Here is a 6,027-nt window from a genome sequence, read left to right as displayed (position 1 = left end):
TTGACCAATGACTTCCACCCTTTTGCCCATACAATAATTATGAAATTAAAAATAATAAAGAAAGTTTTCTAACAACTTATCAATCAAGTGCAAGCAACTTCATCCCTTGCTTCAACCATGCAAATATTCACTTTTGAAGCTTCAAATGGTCCTTCCTCGATCAAATCAGCTTGTAACACATGAAATAATGGTTGAATCAAGCCTATCAAATTTTGTAGATGAAGAATGAATGCTTGTCGAATCATCTTGGCCTTGGATCGTGTAATAGGTCCAGTTGAAACATTTGGAATACCGTGATCCTTATCAAACTCATTGTATAGAATACCCCCACTTACATGTGTCTACATGAACAATTTGGATTAAATCATTTGTAATGATTATAAAGTGGGTCGTGCTAGTTTACTTAGTCTAAATAAAGTCTCACTTTGTGTAGAACTCTGTACTTTATAATAGGACTTTAACTTTAAGTCAGTTAGAGTAGACTCCTTATTTATCATTTCTTTTGTTTTGTTATATATGACTATTTAATAGCCTCTTATTTTTCCATTCAATAATAGAGCATTTTTTCCTTCCAGAACTTACTTTTCTCTGCTATTATTTCTTTAATTTCATCATTTGGTATTTTCCCATTCAATAATAGAGGACAAAGTGCAGCTTTGGCATAGTCTATAGTTTTTCACGATAAATTTAAATAAATAAATAAATATCATTTTACTTGGTCCACTACACGTTTTAGTGGTCCATATCAATTCTTATTTTTACAACTTGATCACTATTTAAACCCATCACCTCTTCATATTTTTTAGAACACAGAACATAGAACACAAATACATAGTTTGGTCAATCTAAATCTTTTTGCCTCCATTGTTACTCTCTCCAAAGCTTCAAATTTTATTTGTTATTTATCTTATTCTTAAGAGATGTCTATTGTATTGTGAGAAAATTGTAAATCTACTACTTCGGAGAGTTATGGTGTGTTTCTATAAAAATTTCAGACAATTGTACCGGTTTGATCCTGAGCCGTTGAAAGGATTGAGTTTGCTCCTGAACTAGTAAAAAGAGTTGTGTACTGGTTTGAACCTGAGCCATGGAAACCTGAGTCGTGGAAAGGATTGAGTTTTCTCTTGAACTCGTAAAAAGAGCAGTGTAGCGGTTGGGCTCTGATCCGAGGAAAGAATCAAGAAAGGTTTATTCAAGTTCCCAAGAGGAGCTTGGGGAGTGGAGTAGGTCGACTATAAAACTGTTAGAACCCTTTCCTATTTATTATTAAGTTTTATTGCATGCTATTAAATTTTATTGTTATTAGAAAAATTTAATCATTATATTGTTGAAACCTTCGTACCTCTAGGGTTGCCATATGGATCCAACAATTGGTATCAGAGCAGTTGTTCCTATTGTTTTTTTTATAAACTTTATTTTTAGAGCTTATGGCAAATGAACATGTTAAAAACAGTTTTTGTGAAGGACAATCAACTTGTAGACCTCCTTACTTGCATTTGCTTCTTACAAAATTTTTATATATATCAAATGAATGTGAAAAGTGCATTCTTAAATGGTTATATGATGGAGGAAGTTTATGTAAAACAACCTCATGGATTTGAAAATTTTAATTTCCCACATCATGTCTATAAGTTATAAGAGGCTCTTTATGGCTTAAAACCAGCTTCGAGAGTTTGGTACGATAGACTTAGTAATTTTTTTTATTGAGAATGATTTCAAAATGGGTAAGCTCGACACTACTATCTTTATTAAAATTAAAGAAAAACATATGCTATTAGTGTAAATATATGTGGATGATATTATATTTGGTTATACTAATCCTTCTTTGAATTTTCTTAATGTATGCATAATGAGTTTGAGATGAGTATGATGGGAGAGCCCACTTTCTTTCTTGGACTTCAAATCAAACAACTAAAAGATGGTGTCTTCCTAAATCAAGAGAAATACACCAAGGATTTACTCAAAAGGTTCAAGTTCAATGAAGGTAAGACTGCAAAAATTCCAATGACCACTTCTACCAACCTTGACAAGGATGAAAAAAGTAATTGTGTAGATATAAAATCTTATCGAGGTATGATTGGATCTTTACTTTACTTGACTGCTAGTCCTGATATTATGTTTAGTGTATGTCTTTGTGCTAGGTTTCAATCTTGTCGTAAGAATCTCATTTATATAACATTAAAAGAATATTTAAATATTTGCTTGGGACTATTAATTTAGTATTGTGGTATCCTAGAAATGTTGAGTTTAAATTGGTAGGATATTCTGATGCAGATTTTGTAGGAAGTTTACTTGATCGTAAAAGTACTAGTGGAACTTGTCAATTTCTTGGTAGTTCATTACTTTCTTGGTTTAGTAAAAAGTAAAATTCGGTTGCCTTATCTACTACCGAAGTGGAATATATTCGATTTCTAGTTGTTGTGCTCAAATTCTTTGGATGAAACAAACTCTTTGTGATTTTAGATTAAAATTTTATAGTGTACTTATATTTTGTGATAACAGTAGTGCTATTAATTTAACCAAAAATCATGTTCATCATTCTAGAACTAAACATATTGACATTAGACATCATTTTATTAAGAGCATGTGAAAAATGGACATATTATTCTTGATTTTGTAAACTCTAATAATCAATTAGCAGATATTTCTACCAAGCCGTTAAATGAAGAAATTTTTTTGCAAAAATAGGCTTGAACTTGGTATTATTCGGTGTGATATATCTTGAATTTGAGTTTGGTATTATTCAATGCGATATATCTTAAATTTTATAATCTTGTTTAAAGACATGTTCTTAGGGGAGCCTGTCATTCTTTTATTTTTTATTGTTCTTTTTCATAATTACAAAGGGAGAAAATTAGAAAATATATGCTATAAGTTTGTTATTTTATTAATGAATCACTTGGTTGGTATGATGTTTCATAATTCATTGAAGCATTAATGTAGAGGAGAATATGGATTTGAGTAGATTTCAAATTGTTGTTGTAAATTATGATAGCATTAATACAGGGGAGAAGTGATTCATTAATAAAATAACAAACTAACAAACTGAGAGCATATTTTTCCTAATTTTCTCCCCTTTGTAATCATAAAAAAGAAAATAAAAAATAAAAGAATGACATGCTCTCCTAAGAACATGCCTTTAAACAAGATTATAGAATTCAAGATATATGGCACCAATAATACCAAACTCAAATTCAAGATATATCACACTGAATAATACCCAGCTCAAGCTTATTTTTGCACAAAAAAAAAAAAAAAAAAAAAAAAAAAAAAAAAAAAAAAAAAAAAAAAAAAAAAAAAAAAAAAAAAAAAAAAAATTCATTTAACGGCTTGTTAAAAATATCTGCTAATTGATTATTAGAGTTTACAAAATCAAGAATAATAGGCCCATTTTGCACATGCTCTCTCATAAAATGATGTCTAATGTCAATATGTTTAGTTCTAGAATGATGATAAGTCGAGTCAACCAACTAAGCTGCCAAGCCGAGCCGCAGGAGTTGACAGAACTGAGCTGATTTCATACACGTGCGAGTCGAGCCGCACTGTGTATGCGTGCGAAGCCGCCGAAGTTGTTGGGCGTGCGTCTGCGGTATTGGGCCGCTAGAAACGTAGCCCAATTATACGTATGGGCGTTGGGCTGAAACTAAAGGCCGAACATGAAGGAACCGAACCAGATTCCAAAAACCTCGGTTTCGGTGAGTTTCCGCCTCCCCAATTCCGGTGACGCACCGATGATCCCACAATGTCTTCAACACCGATTTTCGACGGTCAACCTTCTTCGACACAATGATCCCATCGTCGATACCTTACTTCCACTCGATTCTTCCTCCAAACAGCAAGTTCTGCAAACTCACCAAAAAAGAACTTTAGCGAACCAACCCACACGCTTTCCTCTGTAACACTCTTGGTTTTTCGTTCTTTCAGACACCCTTCGACACAAAGACGAGTTAGGAGAGCTAAAGTGTAATAGCCCAAATATATATATATATATATATATATATATATATATATATATATATATATATATATATATATATATAAACAAATAAAAAAATTATAAAAAAAATATGTGTCAAAATAATAGTTATAATAATAATTCATAAATAAATAACTAAAAAGGATTACTAAAAAAATAATAAAATAAAACTTACCCACCTCTCTCCACTAACCTCTCATCCCAATCCCATTCTCTCTCCTCAACCCACGGCACAATATCACCCTTCATCCAAAAATAAACATAAAAATGTCAGATTTGAGAAAGAAATAAAATGGCTTTCAGTAGATGCAGATTGGAGACATAGAGATTTTGGTCTATGAGTACGGATTCTATCTAGATTTCCTTTTCCTTTATCGTTATGTTATAAGAAATTAATTTAGGATAAGATCCTCCTAGTCTCATTTTCACTTATCCAATTAATTAGATTTTTGTCAGCCAGTTCCATAAATTTGTAAGATTAGGCAAACAACCAATTAAAATTGGCCAATAATATTTGTTTAGAAAATAAATAGTGAGGAAGAGTAATGCCTATTTAGAGAATGAAAATTTATTTATACACTCCCAAGTGAAGAGGGAAGATTGAGGAAAGATTTGGTAAATTGAATTTAAAAATATATTCCCAGCAATATATTCTATTAAATTTTGTCTAGTAATAATATATTCCCAACAACATTAATAATAGAAAATAAGATATTTAGTGAAAATAGCATTATATATATATATATATATATATATATATATACACAACATTAAAAGTCATAGAGTTCAAACTTGAAACTGATGTCATGGGCTCACATAGGTTGACTTGGATTTCAAAGGACGGAGTTGAACTTTCATTAAGGATATATTTGTGACAAAACTTAAGCTAACCAAGTAAGTGGCCTTACTATCGGTATGGTTATATTTGATGTTGACACGTACTTGTGGTTCTGCACGTGTCATATATACTGATATGTGTGAATTATCTATGAATCGGTATGCTTATATTATGTTTATGTTTATGTTTATGTTATGTTATAATATGTGAATTGTATGATAATAATTATGGTACGATATGTTCAAGGATATGTTTGAGATAGGATACGAGAAGGATGCACAAGACGAAATGTAACGATAGGAGTAAGATACGTTCATGAAGTGTTAAGGTTGGGTTACATATCGGAGTGTTATGGATAGGGGAGATTGATGAAAGTATATTGTAATAGCAAAAAAAAAAAAAAAAAAATAATAATAATAATAATAATAATAATAATAAATAAATAAATAAATAAATAAAATCATAAACAATCAAATAAATAAACAAATAAAAATAATTATATAAAAATAGTTAAATAATAATTAATAAATAAATAAATAACACAACTTTTCCCCACTTCTCTCTACTAACTTCTCGTCCCTTCCCACAATTATCTCTCCTCAACCAGTTCTTAAGCCAGAAAGTAACAGTTATTTCTCATTGCTTCCGACAATTATCTCTCCTCAACCCATCCTTATCCTAAAGTAACATTACTTCTCATCCCATTCCCACAATTATCTCTCCTCAACCCATCCGTATGCAAGTAAGGCAAAAAGAAACAGAAAAACAAAACTTGTCAGATTTACTTAGAGAAAGAATGACCTTTACCCATTCACTAAATCAATAATGTATATATTAAATCTTCATTTTCTTTTATCATATTTCTTTTTTAGAAATCATAGCTAATTCTTTTATCTCTTTTTTAGAAATTACGCCAATTATAGGTAGATCTTTATTAAATTATTAGCATGGTTTAGCTACAAACTAAATGTCAATCATTTATACGAACTCTAGTAAATCACGTCAAATTAGTAATATTAGGTTAAATTTATATAAGTAGCCAAATGAATAAATTAATAATAAAATGGCCAGGAAAGAAAACACCGAGATAAGAAAAGATTTGGAAACAGGAATCCACTATAAATTTAGAATACATGAGAACAAAATTAAAAAGCAACCGAGTAAATAAAAATGAAAAACGTGAAAAATAAGATTTTAAATAAAAATATAATTA

The sequence above is a fragment of the Cucurbita pepo genome, unplaced genomic scaffold, assembly GCF_002806865.2.
Source record: "Cucurbita pepo subsp. pepo cultivar mu-cu-16 unplaced genomic scaffold, ASM280686v2 Cp4.1_scaffold000123, whole genome shotgun sequence".
Taxonomy (NCBI): domain Eukaryota; kingdom Viridiplantae; phylum Streptophyta; class Magnoliopsida; order Cucurbitales; family Cucurbitaceae; genus Cucurbita; species Cucurbita pepo.
This window is presented reverse-complemented; position numbering follows the sequence as displayed.